The sequence below is a fragment of the Leopardus geoffroyi genome, chromosome A3, assembly GCF_018350155.1.
Source record: "Leopardus geoffroyi isolate Oge1 chromosome A3, O.geoffroyi_Oge1_pat1.0, whole genome shotgun sequence".
In the NCBI taxonomy this organism is placed as follows: domain Eukaryota; kingdom Metazoa; phylum Chordata; class Mammalia; order Carnivora; family Felidae; genus Leopardus; species Leopardus geoffroyi.
The window spans coordinates 79,815,840-79,836,823 of NC_059336.1; positions in this window are offsets into that span (position 1 = coordinate 79,815,840).

Sequence of the window (20,984 nt, forward strand, 5' to 3'; positions counted from 1 at the left end):
GAGAAGTTGTTATAGAGTTGAATTTTTTCTTTTTTTATTAAAATATTTTAAGTTTATTTATTTTGAGAGACAGAGTGGGGGAGGGGTAGAGAAAGCGGGAGACAGAGAATTCCAAGCAGGCTCCACACTGTCCGCACGGAGCCCAACATGGGGCTCCAGCTCAGGAAACCGGGAGATCATGACCTGAGCAGAAACCAAGAGTCAGATGCTTAACTGACTGAGCCACCCAGGTGCTCCACTTCGGTCAGTTTTTTTAAAAAAAATTAACCCGTTCTCAAAAAAGAAATACGTAGCACTACTGAGATACTCAAAAGAATACACCCTGGGCTCAGAAATCAATTTCAATCCAGAAAGATGTTTCTGTTTTGATCCACAGGGGCTGAAAATATATTGAGGACCATTCTTATGAAGGAGTCACCACTACTTAAATTTAAGTGCATGCTGAGGTTCTATTTAAAATTTTACATAATTTTTCAGTTCCAGTTTACGAATCCGGCATTACTTTACAATGAGTCGGCTTCAGGGGCGCCTGGGTGGCTCAGTCGGTTGAGCTTCCGACTTCGGCTCAGGTCATGATCTCACGGTCCGCGAGTTCCAGCCCCGCATCGGGCTCTGTGCTGACAGCTCAGAGCCTGGAGCCTGTTTCCGATTCTGTGTCTCCCTCTCTCTCTGCCCCTCCCCCACTCATGCTCTGTCTCTCTCTGTGTCAGAAATAAATAAACATAAAAAATTTTTTTCAGAAAAACAATGAGTAGGCTTCAAATTTTTTCTTTTTTTTCAACGTTTTATTTTTATTTTTGGGACAGAGAGAGAGAGACAGAGCATGAACGGGGGAGGGGCAGAGGGAGAGGGAGACACAGAATCGGAAACAGGCTCCAGGCTCTGAGCCATCAGCCCAGAGCCTGACACGGGGCTCGAACTCCCGGACCGCGAGATCGTGACCTGGCTGAAGTCGGACGCTTAACCGACTGCGCCACCCAGGCGCCCCCAAAGAGTAGGCTTCAGATGTGGCTCTGACAGTAGTTGGCTCATCTTATTCTATCCCTGTCATTGTGAAATGTTCAATTTAAACACCTGGGAAACGGGAAAATTAACCATGCCTTAAAATCAGGTAAAAGACCAGCAGCCTTGAATATTTAATACTGAGTCTCAGATTTTATTTAGAAGTAAATCTAGGGAAAGAAGATTTTGTGGGTAATTGATATTAAACAGTTTAAATCATGGGTATGTATTTTTCACCTGAAAGCAATTTTACCTTTCACGTCTTCTTGTTTGAAAGAATTGAATCTCACGTTTGTCAGATGAAATTGCTACCTAAATTATCTAAGATGATTTTCACATTCTTTTGTGGAAATCAAATTTTTTAAGGTTGTAGAATTAATTTAGAAATGACAGTGGTTTGTGTTTTCTTCCAGGATAGCTTGCTAATTGAACTTGAAGCATTAAATGTCCTCCTGAAAGCACTAAACCCAATGAAGTAACAAAAGCCCCGAGGACAAAAATTAAGCAAAGAAAGTTAGTTCTTGAAATGAAACTCTTGAAACCCCACGTTGAGAAAATAAAAGAGCAGGAAAAGAAAAAGAAATTAGAAAAAAAAATGACAGAATATGGGGCACTCATGAAAGGAAATGTTTTCTTGTTTAATTATCTATTTGGCTTTTCGATTACATGCACTGCAAAGATTGTACAAATGGGTTTTGAAGTTGTAAAATGTGTGTCTTTTCTTTTTTTTTTTTTTTTTTTTAAATTTTTTTTTTTTTTTTTTCAACGTTTATTTATTTTTGGGACAGAGAGAGACAGAGCGTGAACGGGGGAGGGACAGCGAGAGAGGGAGACACAGAATCAGAAACAGGCTCCAGGCTCTGAGCCATCAGCCCAGAGCCCGACGCGGGGCTCGAACTCACGGACCGCGAGATCGTGACCTGGCTGAAGTCGGACGCTTAACCGACTGCGCCACCCAGGCGCCCCTAAAATGTGTGTCTTTTCATTGTGTCTCTTCTCTCACTGCTTTAAAATGTCAAAATGAAGGGCACCTGGCTGGCTCAGCCAGTAGAACATGCTACTCTTGATCTCAGGGTTGGAAGTTCTAGCCCCACATTGGGTGTAGAGATCAGTTAAAAATAAAATCTTTTTTGGGGCGCCTGGGTGGCGCAGTCGGTTAAGCGTCCGACTTCAGCCAGGTCACGATCTCGCGGTCCGTGAGTTCGAGCCCCGCGTCGGGCTCTGGGCTGATGGCTCAGAGCCTGGAGCCTGTTTCCGATTCTGTGTCTCCCTCTCTCTCTGCCCCTCCCCCGTTCATGCTCTGTCTGTCTCTGTCCCAAAAATAAATAAACGTTGAAAAAAAAAAATTAAAAAAATAAATAAATAAAAAAATAAAATCTTTTTTTTTTTTTTTTAAAGTTTATTTATTTATTTTGGGAGAGAGAAAGCGCAAGCAGGGGAAGGGCAGAGAGAGAGGGGAGGGAGAGATTCCTAAGCAGGCTCTGCACTGCCAGCGCTGAGCCAGACGCGAGGCTCGAACTCATGACTCATGAGATCATGACCTGAGCCGAAGTCAGACGCTTAACCGACTGAGCCTCCCAGGCACCCAGAAATAAAATCTTTTTTAAAAAATGTAAAAAGGAAAGGAGAACTCGCCTTAGTTGTGTCTTACATGTGCAGGATTGCAAGCCCAGATGTCTATTTGGCCTATCCCAGAGACGGCTGTTCAGATTCCGGGCACATGGGGCCACGGAAGGGTAGCTGCCTCTGGACACCACTGTTTGTTGTCAGGTGAAGTGTGAGCTCCGCACTGGTAGACGTTGCAGGTATTCAGAAGGATACCATTTGGGTTTGGGTTCCCCCAAAAGCAAGGCCTGAGACAGGGATTTGGGAGCAAGGGTTTATTTGGGAGGGGATTCTAAGAACTTGTGAAGAAGTGGGAAAGCCATGTGGCCGCTGCCATCTGGAAGGAGGGAGAGGGGAAACTGCCTTGTCTTTTCTTTTTTTTTTTTTTTTTTTTTTTTTTTTTTTTTCAACGTTTATTTATCCTTGGGACAGAGAGAGACAGAGCATGAATGGGGGAGGCGCAGAGAGAGAGAGGGAGACACAGAATCGGAAACAGGCTCCAGGCTCTGAGCCATCAGCCCAGAGCCTGATGCGGGACTCGAACTCACGGACCGCGAGATCGTGACCTGGCTGAAGTCGGACGCCCAACCGACTGCGCCACCCAGGCGCCCCTGCCTTGTCTTTTCAAAAGAAGTATTTTGAAGTTTCATTTATTAACAGTAAATGTACTTAAAGCTTCTTAGTAATTGTTTACAGACAATGGAAAAGTTTTCCTTTTAAAAAAAAATTTTTTTTAACGTTTATTTATTTTTGAGACAGAGAGAGACAGAGCATGAACGGGGGAGGGGCAGAGAGAGAGAGAGAGGGAGACACAGAACCGGAAGCAGGCTCCAGGCTCTGAGCCATCAGCCCAGAGCCCGACACGGGGCTCGAACTCACGGACCGCGAGATCGTGACCTGAGCTGAAGTCGGACACTTAACCGACTGAGCCACCCAGGCGCCCCAATAATGGAGAAAGTTTTCTAAAAATGCTCTGAGCCCAGGATTTAAGGTAGGCTCTTTCTTTCTTTTAGGCATGGTATATCCTATTCAGCAAATTATAGTATTATTATATCTGAAATGCATGACAAGAATAAGTTTGGGAAGACATGGAAGGGGAAAGGTAAATTGTTACTCCGGGCAAAGGAAGAGGACAAAACCACTTGAAAATGAGGTACAGGGGTCCCTGGGTGGCTCGGGTTATGATCTCATGGTCTGTGGGTTTGAGTCCTGTGTGGGTCTCTGTGCTGGACAGCTCAGATCTGAAGCTCCGTGCTTCAGATTCTGTGTCCCCCTCTCTTTCTGCCCCTCCCCCACTCACACTCTGTCTCTCTCTCTCAAAAATAAGTAAACATTGAAAAATTTTTAAAAATAAAAGAAAATGAGGTACATAGTTGGCTGGTGAGCTCACTTAGGTAGAATGTGATGCTGACAACACCAACATTGCAGGTTCGATCCTATCCCCAAACAGGCCAAGAAAGGCATGAGTTCAGATCTTTGACAAAAATTGACTTAAAATAAGATGAATTGCAAACAGGATTTGGCAGAATAAATTTGGTGGGTGGTGGTAATACCTGATCACCAACTAATTGTAAACAAGAAATATAATGTTGGTTTTCTCTTAAGTGTGAAATTTAAAATGGTTTGATCCTCCACTTCCTTTGTTTCTTAAAGGTTTTTCCTGATTTATTTAAGTAATCTCTACACCAACACGGGGCTTGAACTCACAGCCCCAAGATCGAGACTGACTTGCTCTTCTGACTGAGCCAGCCAGGAGCCCATGGTAGCTCCTGGATTTAGGACCCAGTACTGTGCTGAATCTGCGGACCTTTGCCCCTCCTTGGCTTCCTTCTCAACTCCATCTTTACATACCTGCCCCCAAATGTAAATGTTCTGCTCATCTCTGTCTTTGAGTTGTAAAATAACTCACTTATAAGTGAGTTAATAAAAATAATGAAGATGGATACTGCTAAGTAACAAAATTCAACCGAGTAAATTTGAAGATCTAATTGGCTTTATTAAACCATTCATGGATTGGGCAGCATCCCATCTAGTGAGTAGAGACATGTTCCAAGGAGTTACACAGAATTGGTTTTTATAGAAAGAGGGTGGGGGTAAGAAAGATGTTTGGAAAAGAAAAGAACTGTTCCTGGAGAGGCTGCTTTTTAGAGGGAAAAGCATGGTGTCTTATTATGCAGATGACTTCATCTTCTTTGGGAGATGGAGGGGCCCTGGTGGCAGACTCACTGGCAGGGGCTGAAACATTCCTGGCCACTGCCAACAGGTTAAGACTGTGTTTCTGGGGGAGGTTGAAATTGCAATTAGATTATGTATTCAGGGGTGCTTGGGTGGCTCAGTTGGGTAAGCATCTTGATTTCGGCCCAGGTGATGATCTTAACAGTTTGTTTCATGGGATGGAGCCCTGCCTCGGGCTCTGTGCCGACAGTGTGGAGCTTGCTTGGGATCCCCTCTCCCCCTCTCTCTCTGCACCCCCCCCCCACTTGCCCACGCACCTGTTCTCTGTCTCTCAAAATAAATAGACATTAAAAAAAAAAAAAGATTATGTATTAAGCACCAGTGTGGGAACTCAGACTAAGTAATGCCACTTTGGGTCTGTGGGTTTTTTTTTTAACAATAGAAAATAGAAAATGCTGACATATATGAAACAATGACCCCAGGACACATTATACAGAGTATATGGAAGCTCCTCCCTGTCACTGTTTCTCTCTCATCTTGGAAACACTCTTTCCTTGGCCTCTAAGGCACCACTGGCTGTTCCTTCTCAGCGTCCTTTGCTGACCCCTCGCCCTCTCTTCAACCTCTCATCACTGGAGTAGCCCAGGACTCAGTCTTCTGACCTCTTCTCTCTACACATGTTCCCTATATGCTCTTGTCCAGTCCCATGACTTTAAATATTTATGTATATTTCAGTGACTCCCAAACTGAGTATCTCTAGGACAGACCTCTGTTCTGAATTCCAGACTCATATATCCAACCGCAAATTCAAAATCTCTCTTTGGATTTCTCCAATAAGCATCTCAAACTTTGCATGTCCAAACCTTTGATTCCTACCCACCCCATCTTAGTTTTAATTCCCCAAAGGGTGGACTCTGAAGACAAGGACTTAGAGCAGTAGCTGACTTGGGGAGTGGGGAAGATGGGTAGATTGTTTGCAAAGATCGTGATCGTGATCCCTTCCTGTATGTCTGCTCCTCTGCAATGTGACTCTGACGTCCCTTCCATTAAGAAGTGGGATTTATCACTTCACCCTTTGAATCTGGCCCTGCATTGTGACTTGCTTTGACCAAAAGAATTCACCATGAGACTTCTGACCCCAGGCTTCATGATGCTTTGTGGCATCCACTTTTGACCCCTTAGGATGCTGCCCTGAGACTGCCATGTGAAGAATCCCAGTCTATCCTTTAAAAAATTTTTTTTCCCAATGTTTATTTATTTTGAGAGACAGAGCACACACACACATGGGGGAGGGGCAGAGAGAGATCGGCGCTTACAGAGCCCAATGTGGGGCTTGATCCCACGAACTGTGAGATCATGACTTGAGCCAAAATCAAGAGTCCAAAGCTTAACCAACTGAGCCACCCAGGCGCCCCGAGTCCCAGTCTATCCTAATGGAGGATGAGAAGGCATGGGGTGTAGATGAGCCACTCAATCTGAAGCCTCTTAAATCAACCAGCTGACAACTAGCATCTACCATCTACCAGCAGAAATCATCTTAAACTATTCAAGCTGCCAGATGATTGTAGGCATGAAGTGACCTCAGCAAGGCCAGCAGAAGAGTCACCCAGCTGAGTCCAGACCAAATTGCTGATCCACAGAATTGTGAACAAAAATAATAGTTTTAAGGCATTAAATTGAGGCAGTTTGTTATGCAGCAAAAGCTAACTTATACAGGAGGTTATCTCAGGTTGTATAAGCAAAGAAATAGAGGAAATAAAAAAGAGGAGTGAGAAAAGTTAATAAAGGGTGTTTTAAGGAGGTTACTACTGGGCAATTGAAGCTCAGCCTAGCTGGACACCCTCTGAAGAATCTTGTAGAAGGCATCTCAGAACTGTCCCATCCAGGAAGAGAGAAGCTAGTGTATTTATCCAATAACCCCTTTCCCATTCCTCACTGGTAGAGGCATGCCTGGGAGGTTGAGTTCGCCAGCACTTTAGCTAGGCTGAATAAGTTCTGCAGCAACAGAGGAGTCCCTGAGGCAGGGAAGTAGAGGGGTGAGGGCGAACTGTGTGCCAAGCTGCAAGTGAACTCAGAAGTTGGCCAAGGAGAGGTGGAATAGGGCATCAATAAGGTCTAATTCCCCAAACCCATTTCTTCCCAAATCTTCTCTAATCCAGTAAGTGACAACTCCATCCTCCTGTTGCTCAAGGTAGAAACTCCATCCTTGGGCTCATCAATTTATTTCACACTCCACACTAGAATCCTTTTAATGTTACCTTTAATGGATCCAGGATCCAAATATTTCTCATTAACTCCCCAACTACAACTCTAGTCGAAGCCACTATCATGTCTCACTTGAATTATGGCAGCTACCATCTCAGTGGTCTCCTATGGAACAGCCAGAATGACCATTTAAAGATGACCCTGGGGCAGGGAGGGAGAGTCCTAGGTTGATTCTACATAGGCCTGAAATCTCTTCACTTTCCAGACAATCAACACTTTTCCTCCCTCTAGGGATACATGGGGGATTAGCACACTATAGCTATAAATTATTGTTCTCTGGTAAGTCACACCAGGTTCTGAGGGGAACTTTCTCAGATTCCATAGAATTGCAAAGTTATGTGGAAAAAATTTTGTCCACAAACCACACCAGCGTGCTGCTTTACCATGTGCCAGGAGAGCAGAAGGGAACCTGTCTGTTAAACAAGGGGATCAGTTAGGACTAACATCTTGGAGACCAATTGTCCTACCCCAGGAGAGCACTCACAATGGGTCAGAAGCCTCTCCTCTCTGAAGCCATGTGCCCACCCTCTGAAAGGTGTGTGTGTGCGCGTGTTTCTACATCTATTCAGACATTTGATGATAAACAGATCTTTCTGCAGAGAGTGGAAACCAGGTGGTAAAATCCAAACACTATGTACTATATTTTGTGTAGGTAAGGCAGAACAACTGAGTAATCCTTTGACTGGTCTCTAGGTCTCATGCTGTCCTGAAAATTCTACCATATTATTTTTCTTAAGGGAGATGGTGGGGGCAGGGGGGAGAAAGAACTAAATTAGGCTTAACTGAGGAATTTTGGCAAGTGTTTATAGATTACCTTCGTGGTGGAAAAACACGCACAGAGAGCCCCTGACAAGGTTTAAAAGGTTCTTTTCCAAGTAAAGTAGAGCAGGGAATGGAAAATCAGGCCCTAAGCCATGCTGTCTTGGATCTGTAAATGTTGGTTCTTCAGCTTTTCTTTCCCTTATTTCCCAAAGTCCCTCCTTTAACCTCTCCCTATTTTCTGTCCCTTCTTCCCTCCTACACCCTCTGTTACCCAGGGCAAACCAGTACTCCCAACAAAAAATAATGGAACTCCTATCACCTTCTTTCTTCTGTCTTGCAAATTTTGCATCCTTGGGCTTCTCCTGAAAATCAGTGTCTTCTCCTGAGCCCTTAATCCCATTTCTTCCAGATCTACAAAGAGGAAAGGGGAACTCAGGCTTTGCTTCTTCTCCCACGCCCACCTCTTGAGGAGGGATAAGCTCTGGATCCATTCCACGTTGGCTTTTTCCAGAGCACAGACTCAAACACCTCTCCACACCTAAAGACACATGTTCTTCTGAAGACCCACAAAGAAGTCTTATTCCTATCAGCATATTTCCTCATCACATTACTTTCTATTTGCCCTCCCCCTTGCCTGGGTCACATTAAAGCACTCTGACCTTGAATGGCAACAAAGGCATCTTTTCATTCTTTGCCCAAATCCCTAAGTATCACCAGGATCAGGGGTGGACTGGGGAGCTCTGGTTGACCCTACCTCTACGCTGCCCCATTGTAAACTGGGTTTATCAGCAACTTTGATGATATGCGCACCCTCCTTGACTTAGAACAAGTGGCTCTTCATTGTCTGCCCTATTTGCTTGGCAACCACATTCTTACAATCACTCTTTATGCCAGCCACACTGACAGCCAGAGCAAGAGAGAAAGCAGGGGCCCAGACCAGTCACTTCCAAAATGGGATGCACACACTGGAATGGGGGGAGAACAAGATGCCCCACAGGTGCAGAGAGAAACTACTGCTAGAAAATTTCTACTAATTTTGTCTTAAAAAGAAATAAAGCTTTACCAAAACTTAATATGTGGATTGTCATCGGCTCCTCACATGGTCCGGTCCTTGGACACCTAGAGCCGCAATGGGACAGCACCTTTAAATTTTGTTCACGTGGGGCACCTGGGTGGCTCAGTCTGTTGAGCATCTGACTTTGGCTCTGGTTGTGATCCCGCAGTTCCTGAGTTCAAGCCCCACATCGGCTTGCCACTGTCAGCCTGTCAGTGCAAAGCCCGCCTCGGATCCTCTGACCCTCTCTCTCTGCCCTTCCCCCGCTTGTGCTCTCCCAAAAAATATAGAAATATTTTAAAAAATTTTGTTCACGTGGAACTTGTGGCTATGTGTCTTAGTTTGTGTGTGCACTGTTAGGTAGCTTCACAGATTATATTAGCTGCTTTCCAAAACCAAACCTCACAAAACAGACAAGCAGCTTTAAAAGAAAATCTTGCAAAGAAACCTCCAATTAAGGATAATACTCTTAACACAAGCACAAAGGAACAAGAAAATACCAGAGTGTTTCCCCTGTACCTAATATGATCTCTTAATCAGCTACATAAGGGGGCAAAAACAATGGTGATCTCATCAGTCTTTCTTAGAGTAAGCCAAAAAATTCAAAATTATCAAGAAGACTAGTGAAATAAGGAGTCATATCCACTGTAATACAATAACAAAATTTATCATATGTGAATATTGGATACTGAGCATTGAGCCTTATAGGGTATCTTTCTTAGCAAGACAGAAATTTAAGCCCAGCACTGAGATGCACTCAACTTGGAACCAATCTTTTAAATTGTTTTGTCACCAAGTATTCAACCAACATTTCCGGAAATAAGGAACCATATTCAATCACCTTCCTCTCACAGAGCAAAAGTTTTTACATGATTATTACATTAAAAAATTACTTTTAGGATAATGTTATATTCTAATCTTAATGTTTTAAATATCTATTTGTACACGTTTCATAATTATATGTTAGCATAGTAGCAAACATGATAAACATTACATAAAAATATAAATATATAAAATAGGGGCACCTGGCTGGCTCAGTCTGTAGAGTATGCAACTCTTGACCTTGAGGTTTTACGCTCAAGCCCCATGTTGGGTACAGAGATTACTTAAAAATAAAATCTGAAAAAAATATATAAAAAAATATTTATAAGCTTTAAGTATGAAATGAAATGTAATATTTAAACGTAAAGTTATATAAAAATGAAAATACATTGGAGATGCATGGAGATGGAGATTCCTTTTCCTCATAGGGCCCACAATCATAAAAGGCTTCATTCCACTGCTGTAGGTGAGAGGTGACAATGATCTGGACCAGAGCCAGAGAAGTGGAAATGGAAAGAAGCAACCTGATCTCAGATATATTGTGGGGGGAGTTCCAATAGGACTTGCTGAAGGCCCGGATATAGGAGGTAAGAGAGAAAAAAGCAGGAACCAAGGATGAAAATTCCCAGGTCTCTAACTTGAGCAACTGGGAGGATGGCAATGCCACCTAATGGAAAAGCAAGAAAATCTGAATTAGCATTGGACATGTTGCATTTGACATGTATTTGAGTCATGAAAAGGTAAGGCTCTAGAGAGGGGTCTGAGATTGAGGTACAGATTTGAGAGTTTTCAACTGTAGATACTATGGGAAAGGACAGTATCACCTATGGATACAAAAGAGGGCAAAGAAAGCAGAAAACCAGGACAATACCCAAGAGAAGAGAAAAATATTATGGAAGGAGAAATTCTCTGGCCATCTGGTCTCCTGAAACTCCACCAAAATGGCATTAAAGGAATAAAACAAGTATAAAACCACAAGAACAAAGAAAGCAAGAAAAGAAGCAAGTGGGGATGAATGTAGATAGACCTTGACAACATTTGGAAAGATGTAAACAGAAAAGAGATGTAGCAACTAAGGTAGAGGTCAGTAGCAGTTGTGGTCTTCATAGTGTGGGGTGCAAATGAATGATTTTGGTATTTCTAAGTGAGGTGGAAGAGAGGAGTCTCAGGGGATGAGGCAGTGCAGGTCTGAAGTCTAAGAGGTCTGGGAAAGGACAGGTGGTCTGCAAAGAGGTGACATCTCTGAGAATGATGCAGATGTTGGCAGGTATATACAAAATCTGACATCATTCATGAGATATAATATAGAATTTGTACATTATAGAATATATTACAGAATATTTATATAAATATACGTAACATTTCTGGAAAAGCACACACAAAGCTGTTTTAAAAACTTAGACCCTTCTATATTATTGAGAGTATTTACCATGAACATGAAGTATACTTTTTTAAAAAAGACTCCTAAATACTGAGAACAAACTGAGGGTTGATGGGGGGTGGGAGGGAGGGGAGGGTGGGTGATGGGTATTGAGGAGGGCACCTTTTGGGATGAGCACTGGGTGTTGTATGGAAACCAATAGGACGATAAATTTCATATTAAAAAAAAGTATAGCACAATAAAAAAATAATAATAAATAAAGTTTATAAGTGATCTCTATGCCCAACATGGGGCTTGAACTCACGACCCCAAGATCAAGAGTCGCATGCTCCACCAACTGAGCCATCCAGGTGCCCCCCACCTCTTTTTAAAAGATGTTATTAAGGGGCGCCTGGGTGGCTCGGTCGGTTGAGCGTCCGACTTCGGCTCAGGTCATGATCTCGCAGTCCGTGAGTTTGAGCCCGCGTCGGGCTCTGTGCTGACAGCTCAGAGCCTGGAGCCTGTTTCAGATTCTCTGTCTCCCTCTCTCTCTGCCCCTCCCCTGTTCATGCTCTGTCTCTCTCTGTCTCAAAAACAAACAAATAAAACATTTAATAATAGCATACATTAAAAAAAAAAAAAGATGTTATTAAGTAATCTCTATGCCCAACATGGGGCTCAAACTCACAACCCCCAAGATCACGAGTTGCATGCTCTACGGACTGAGCCAGCCAGGCGCCACCTAGGATACTTTTTAAAATAATAAGTTTTTCAATAATTCCTCCTGATAGTTTTCATATCATGACTGTAACAACTTTCTTACTTTTACCTACTAACATTACATTTGGGGTAATGTGTAATTTTCTAGATTCTGAAGCTTTTGAACACACAAGTTCCTGTATACCTTAAGCGGGATCTATTCTATAGACCAAAAAAAACCTGTACCTTCCTTGAACAAAACTATTGTTCTAAGTCAACTTGGAACATGAATTGATTGTGTGTTCTGTTTTGAGGGTAACATTCCTTAAAGTGTAGGGTAGGGCAGTTGACCCAGCAGAGGACTGTGGTCCAGGTTTTGTCATTAACTAGTTGCATAATATTGCCTGGGTTATTTAATTTCTTCCTCTGCAAAATGGAAAGGATACTCTACCTGCCCCATAAGTTGGATGTGAAAATCCATTGATATAATGTGAAATACTTTAAAAACTACAGTTATACAAACAAAAAGATTCTTGTTTCTTATTTGCTGCTTTTAAACTCTCCTTTCCTCCTTTCTTAAAATGTCTACTTTCCAAGTGGTTCCAGGAGTGACGGTAGGGCCTGGAGAGCCTTCTCAACTACTGAACTCACCCAGGTGGTCTGGGATCAGAAACTAGGGAGGTTGGAAAGAGGTGGAACTAACAGCAGAACAGCATGAAATATTGGTTCACAGTCTCCTTGTGAGAGAAAGAAATGCTGAGGCAAAATACAATTTCTCTCCACTCCCCGGGAATAAAGCAAATTGACAAGATCTCATCAAAAATATAGGACAAAGAGAAGTTCTGAAAATGTCTTGACGAGCAAGGAATAACAAAGAAAATGAATTGTATGGTACTCATTATTAATTCCACGAATATGTTCATAATGTCATTGATGTTACCTTCATTTAGTGGGCTGTTTTATATTGGTGAACATTTTTAGAAATGTACTTCATTTGGCTTCCTCCTGGCCTATTTTGGTTCCTCTGTCTCCATGTTTCTCATGAAGTATTTCAGTCCCTCATCCACACTTTCTCTTGGCATGGTTTTTAGGAACATAACGTTTAAGGTTGGCAAAAGGACACTGTGGCTTACTCAATCCATCTGAGCATTATTACAGTGTCGCAGGATAGCTTATTTCCATAATAAAATACACCATGCTTCTCTTTATTAATAACTCAGGATGATCAGGGGCACCTTGGCTGGCTCAATCGGCACAGCAGGCGACTCTTGATCTCAGGGTCGTGGGTTTAAGCCCCACACTTGGCATAGAGATTACTTAAAAAATAGTAATTCAGGAGGAAGGGAAATATTTGTTTGAGAAGGGCTCCCTTATTGTTTTTCTTCGTAATGTTGATTTCCTGTTTTGCATTTCTTCTCTCAAAGATAAACATGGGGAATACTTTTCTTCCTGGAAAAAAGCAAGCATTCTTCAAGCAGAAGTAAAATATTGACCTCAGTGTACATGTTTAACATCACAGGCATTTGTAGCTTGTGGCAATTCAGAAATGTTACTTCTTTTCATAGTATATTTAATGGTGGGTTGGGTATATCTCTTGAATTAGGAACTGTGTTCTGCTACAGTTAAGACAAAACCCAAATGACTGAGGCTTAAACAGGAAACAACAAGGCTTAAACAAGAGTAACACGGCATCTGGAGGTTAGCAGTTGCTTAGTTGATGCTGTGGCTTAAAGGTGTGAGGACCCGAGTTTCTCAGATTATCCTTGGATTTTTCCTCATGATACAATGATGACTATGCTGGCTCTAACCATCACATTCAAGTTCCAGGAAGGGAGAAGAAAAAGAGAAAAGGCAAAAAGCAAAAGGCCAAGCCAACCAAATCTTTCTCTCCTGAAGGCCTTTCCTAAAAACCCACTCACTTCTCTCTGCATAGGACGGTATCACATGACCACCTAGCTGCAAGAAAGGCTGGGAAATATGATTCTGTTTTGTCTCATTTTCACCTGGGCATATTGCCACCTCCAGCAAAAGTAGGGGACTAATAATTAGGAAGAAAGGGAAAATACTTGGCCAAACAATTGGCAGTTTCTACCCTACCCTCTTTTTGGAAAAATATCACTATTTCATGACCATGTCTACAACCTAATTGTTATCTTCTAATTATAGCAACTACAAAAAATAACCTTCACAAAATGGTCCGCCTGCTGCTTTTCAGTCCCTAGTGGACAGAGGTGTAGGGGCTGGTTTGAATTTCTCAGTGCTATCACTAAAGCAAGTCAGTTATCCTTCTTTTTGAGAAATGGTTTCTGATGGAAAAATTATATACTCAAAACTCATCAGTGGGTCTTAACAGGATTTTTGTTTTTCTCTTAAAAGGATATTTTCATGGCTTATTTGTAATAGAATAAGCCATTCTGGGGGGGGGAAATAAGCCATTTTGGGGGGAAAAATAACAGCCCATACGTTAGAAGTAAGAATCTCCCTTATGAGCGCTTTGGTACATAATGGAAGAAGACCTGGCTTTGAAATTAGACACACTTGGATTTGCACTGTGGGCTGTTTACAAAGTCTCATAAGTGACCTTCCTGCTTTTACCCTTGCCACTTACAGACCACTCTCATCCAGCTGCAGAATGACCCTAAATGCTGTCACGTCATTTACCCAGTGGCTCCCCATCTCACTCAATGCTTCCAAGATCCCCTCCTTCTCTGTGCCCCACCCCCTGCCCCATGTCTTTCTGATCTCATCTCCAGCCTTTTCCTCCTCTTCCTCTGCTCCAGCCACCCTGGCCTCTTGGCTGTTCTTCAAACATCCAAGCACACTCCACTCAAGGGCTCTGCACTGGCTCTTCCCTACCTGCAGTACTTTCCCGGCTGAAAACCCCTGGAGCCACCCCTTACCCTTTCAGGGTTTTGTTTGAAGGTCACACAGTCTAACCACTTCATTTAAATTTGTAGCTTGAGGGGCACCTGGGTTGCTCAGTCCATTAAGTGTCCAACTTCGGCTCAGGTCATGATCTCACAGTTTGTGGTTCCGAGCCCCATGTCAGGCCCTGTGCTGACAGCTCAGAGCCTGGAGCCTGCTTTGGATTGTGTGTCTCCCTCTCTCTCTGACCCTTCCCAGCTCATGCTCTGTCTCTCTCTCAAAAAAAAAAAAAAAAAAAAATTAAATAAATAAATAAATAAATAAATAAATAAATAAATAAATTTGAGCTCCCCCTCATTTCCCTTCTCTGCTTGTTACCTATAGCACTGGAATTTATCACCATCTTTCATTTCATTTCAGTGGTAAAAGGTGACTAACACTTTTACTCCAGTCCAGTATCTACTTTTAATTATTTTTTTCTAAGTAATACAGTAAAAAAAAAAAAAAAAAAAATCAAACAGTTCAAAAAGTACACAGGGAAAATGGGTCTGGAGAAGAGGTAGTGGCAGTAGTCTAGTGTTTAAATCTTTCCATATCCACCCACATAAATTTTTTTTAATGTTTATTTATGTTTGAAAGAGAGAGACAGGGGCGCCTGGGTGGCGCAGTCGGTTAAGCGTCCGACTTCAGCCAGGTCACGATCTCGCGGTCCGTGAGTTCGAGCCCCGCGTCGGGCTCTGGGCTGATGGCTCAGAGCCTGGAGCCTGTTTCCGATTCTGTGTCTCCTTCTCTCTCTGCCCCTCCCCCGTTCATGCTCTGTCTCTCTCTGTCCCAAAAATAAATAAACGTTGAAAAAAAAAAAAAAAAAAAAAAAAGAGAGACAGAATGCGAGTGGGGGAGGGGCAGAGAGAGAGAGAGAGGCACAGAATTTGAAGCAGGCTCCAGGCTCTGAGCTGTCAGCACAGAGCCCGACGCGGGGCTAGAACTCACAAACCATGAGATCATGACCTGAGCCGAAGTCGGACGCTCAACCGACTGAGCCACCCAGGCGCCCCCCCCCCCCTCCCCGTATCCACCCACATAAACAGACAATGACAAAACCAAAAACCTTCAGCTAACATCTACAATAGAATCAGGTGATAAGATACAGTCGCAGATTCCAAAATGGAAAAAGAACCTCGTGTTGTCAGGAAGACTGTAAAAGGAAGTAGAGAAGTCAAAGGCACTTTTGAAGGCACTGAGGATCTGAGAGTCCTAAAATTGCCATCAGGTACTTACCTGACAATTGAGCAGGCTGTTCTGAGAACAGCACAAGAAATGAGGACAGAATTTGCAGGCTCCCATATGAAGGTAAGTACGAAGATGACAGGAAGGTCTGAGAATGCTGGAGTGATTTGCGGGCCCGATATGACCAAAGGATCCTCCCAGGAAAAAGTCCCACGTTGAGGAGAAAAAAATTTAAGTAAACGCTACCCCTGATGTGGGGCTTGAACTCACCACCCCGAGTCCTATGCTCTACCGACTCAGCCAGCCAGGAGCCTGAGGGGAAATTTTTATAAGCAGGGACAACAGGAGCAAAGGAAATAGAAGATCCAGATAGAAGCTCATGGGTAAGCAGAGTAGAAAATCTCAGAGAATTCAAGCCCTTATTTTATTTTAATAATATCATACAAACAACAGAGTTTAAATCTGTTGGAGGAGGCGATCTGCCCTGGGCCCTGAGTCCAAACAAATTCTTTCTAGACATGCCAGAATGCAGTGTCCTGACCACTCTTTACCCGGGTCATTTTCTCAGGGTTTTGTTTGCAGTAAGCAACCTTGAGGGGTGAAGTAATGTCTCTCCCACCTCTACCTCCAGACAAATTACAGTCTTGTTTCCACCTACTACAAAAGTTGCAACTCCCCCAATGTCAGTGTTTTTCTCTTATAACACGGGCCACTGCAATGTGAAGGTACACAGAATGGTCCCTCTGCGTCTTCCCCATGGAACTTGGGGACAAAGGGAGCCAGCTCAAATGAACATCATGCTGACACTTCAGCTATTGCTTGCACCATGAGTAACAGTCCATTGTCTTTGACCCAGGATTCTCATGTCTTCTGTCAACATCCGTGAAATTGTGACATGCTAACTCATTAACATATAAGAAGGGTAAAATCCTAGACCCTGCACAGTTCTTAACAGAAGCTAGAAAAGCTGTCCTGAGTTGCTTCTCTCTTCTAAGAGTATGGTATAACTCATGTCACTTAAAATATTAGCAAAGGAAAAGGATCACAATTGAATCCTATTCAAAGTTGTTTTTTTTTTTGTTTGTTTGTTTTGTTTCATTTTAAATAAACGAACAAGAGAAGAATAATGTCTCTTTGGATGATAAAGGTACATGAGAAAAAAATACACATTTCATTTCCACAAAGGAAATGAAAACTATAGCCATCATATTTCAGAATGAGCTAAAAGAAAATGCTAAAAGCTATAAGAGAAAATATTAATTACAATGAGAAAAATTCTGAAATAAAGTGATATGAAAAAAGATTTTAAAAGAAAGGTTAAACACCCAGGAAATATCAGAAGTAAATGAAAACAATCATTTCAAAAATGAAGACTAGAGAGAATAAATACAAAAAAATAATGTGTTAAGGGGCACCTGGCTAGCTCAGTCAGGAGAGCATGTGACTCTTGATCTTGAGGTTGTATGTTTGAGCCCTGTGTTGGGTGTAGAGGTTACTTAAAAATAAAATCTTGAGGGGCGCCTGGGTGGCGCAGTCGGTTAAGCCAGGTCCGTGAGTTCGAGCCCCGCGTCGGGCTCTGGGCTGATGGCTCAGAGCCTGGAGCCTGTTTCCGATTCTGTGTCTCCCTCTCTCTCTGCCCCTCCCCCATTCATGCTCTGTCTCTCTCTGTCCCAAAAATAAATAAACGTTGAAAAAAAATAAAAAAAAAAAAATAAATAAAATCTTGAAAAATGTATTAAATAGGAAATAAAAATGAGAAAAATGTTAAAAATAAACTGGAGAAAAAAATAAAAAATTCATGAAGAAATGAAATCTTTAGAAGGTGTGCACACACACACACACACACACACACACACACCAACATATATAAAGAGGTTTTTTCCCTTTCTTTTTGAGAGAGTGAGTGGGCAAGAGGGACACAGGGAGAGCGTGAGAGAGAGACTCTTAAGCAGGCTCCACGCTCAGCACGGAGCCCAAAAGGGGGCTTGATCCCAAGACCCTGGGATCACAAAATCAAGAGCAGGACACTCTACTGACTGAGCCATCCAGGCACCTGTATAAAGAGGTTCTTAAAGCAATGGAATAGAAAAAATATTAAAAACCATAATCCAAGAAAACTTCTCTGAGACAGAAGACTTGAAAGTAAATACTAAAAAGGTACACCACAGGGGCGCCTGGCTGGGTCAGTCAGAAGAACATATGACTCTTGAGTTGTTGTGAGTTTGAGCCCCAGGTTGGGTACAGACGTTACTAAAAAAAAAAAATAAACTTAAAAAAAGAAAAAGGCACACCATATACCTGGGGAAACTGGGTCAGGAAGCCAACACTGAGACGCAGTATAGTAAAAGTATCGGACTTCAACGAAAACAAAAACTTTGGCTATCGGGCAAAAAGACAAAGTTATATACAAGGGCAAGAAAATAAGATTTCTATCAGACCATATGGTATTTTATTCCAGAAGACAACAGAGACATATTTAAGATACTTTATGAGATAAAGCTTTTATATCCAGCCAAATTGATTTTCAAATATGAACACCATAGACAAGCAGTGGCAAAAATGTTAAGGAATCAGAGAATATTCCCTCCATAAGCCCTCCCCTAAGGAATCTACCAGAGATGAGAGCTTCAGATAACCAAAGCAAGTGAAGAGACAATGGCATGAGGAATTGTAGCAACAATCAGCAATGGTGGATCACATTGCCAAAGGGAACATCATTAGATATCACCACCACCTATGAAGTATTCCTGTCAAAAACTTCAAATATGGGGCTTAGTCAGTAGAGCATCTAACTTTTGATTTTGGCTCAGGTCATGATCTCACAGTTCATGGGATGGAGCCCAGCATTGGGCTCTGCACTGACAGCACGAAGCCTGCTTGGGATTCTCTCTCTCCCTCTTTCTCTGCCCATCCTTGCTCACGCACACATACTCTCTCTCAAATTAAATAAATAAACATCAAATATGAATCTGATCAAGCCTAGATGTAACTACTAATTTACAGGAAAGACAAAGAACAAAGGAGCAAGGGTGCCTGTGTCGCTCAGTCAGTTAAGTGTCCAACTTCATCTCAGGTCAGCATCTCACAGTCCACGAGTTCAAGCCCCGCACTGGGCTCTGTGCTGACAGCTTGGAGCCTGGAGCCTGCTTCAGATTCTGTGTCTCCTTCTCTGTGTCCCTACCATGCCCATGCTCTCTCTTTTAAAAATAAATAAAAACATTAAAAAAATTTACAAAGAACAGAGGAACACATTAAATGACAAAATTCATAGTGGGATACTCTACAGGACAAAAAAGGACCTGGTCTCTTCACCAACAAAATTGTAAGTAAAAAAGAAATGTATTCAAAAGAGACTTCAGAGACTTATTAACCAACTGCAGTGTTTGGATCCTGATTCAAATAGACTATAAAATGTGTAAGACAATAGGTTAAATGTGAACACTAGTAGATAACTGGTATTAAGGAATTATGCATTCTGTATGTGTGTTAAGGCATGAGAATTATTTTACAGGGAGAGTTTTTACCTTTTCTTTTTAATTTTGAAAAAATGTTTATTTATTTTTGAGAGGGAGAGGGACACAGTGCAAGTGGGGGAGGGGCATAGAGAGAGGGAGACAAAGGATCTGAAGCAGGTTCCAGGCTCTGAATTGTCAGCACAGAGCCCGATGCGGGGCTCGAACCCACAAACTGCGAGATCATGATCTGAGCTGAAGTTAGATGCTTAACCGAATGAGCCACCCAGGCGCCCCGAGTTTTTACCTTTTCAAGATACATACTGGAATATGTACACATGAAATATGACTATGATTTGCTGCAAAACAATTAGGGAGTAGTGGATGGGAGTATAGAAGAAATAATTGTGAGTGGATAATTATTGACAATTGGCTGATGGGGATGTGGGGTTTGTGACCATTCACTCCACTTTTGTATATGCCCAAAATATTTTATAATAAAGTTTTTTTTTTTTTTTTTAGTACCAAGAAAAGATAGGTGTTTTACTCCTTTCTTGATACCAGGATACTCTAAATCTATGACTAGAAAATCGCTTCGAACAAGGATAAAGACTCATTTATATTTTTCTTCAATATATTTTGAAAAGGAAAACAAAACAAACAAACAAAAAAATAAGTCTTTCACTGCCCACACCCAGACTGTTTCCAGAGGCAAATTCTGCTACCACTTTTTGGTAATACCATCTTTTCAGAGTTAAATATAAACACGTATATTATTTCTTGACTCTTGACAGTTATATGTCAGATTTTATTATTTTTATTCTCAAACTTTTATCTCCTTCTCTTATTGAGATTTAGAACTTGGTAAAGACCACAAAGTCTTGGTTTTTACAGAAAGGACAAAAGTAGATGGTGGGGGAACTGGAGAAAGCTGGTCAAAAGGTACAAACTTTCCAGGGGCACCTGGGTGGCTCAGTTGAGTGTCCAACTTCAGCTCAGGTCATGATCTCACGGCTCATGGGTTCGAGCCTTGTGTTGGGCTCTCTGCTAACAGCTCAGAGCCTGCAGCCTGCTTCAGATCCTATGTCTCCCTCACTCTCTGCCTCTTCCCCACTCATGCTCTGTCTCTCTCTCTCAAAAATAAATAAATATTAAAAAAAAATTTTAATGTACAAACTTCCAGCTAGAAGTACTGGGGATATAATGCATATGGTGACTATAGTTAACAGTACTATATGGTATATTTGAATGTTGCTAAGAGGGTAAATCCTAAAAGTTCTCAACACAAAGAAAAAAAAAACTTTTTTTTTTTTTTTTTTTGTATTCATATGAGATGAGTGTTAACTAAACTTATTGTGGTAGTTATTTCACAATATATGGAGGTCATTATGCTGTATACCTTAAACTTACACAGAGCTCAACATAGACCTTATTACGATAAAACAAAAAAGACTAAAAAAATAACAAAATAACTAGAGAAGTAGATATTCTAAATATTAACATATCTGCTTTCAATGTTAGGAAATCTTACAAACCATGGTTTTGTTCTTTCATTTATTCAATCTATATTAGTTGCTAAGCAGATTCTGGATATTGGGATTTATTTATTTATTTTTTTTTTTTTTTTAATTTTTTTTTTCAACGTTTATTTTATTTTTGGGACAGAGAGAGACAGAGCATGAACGGGGGAGGGGCA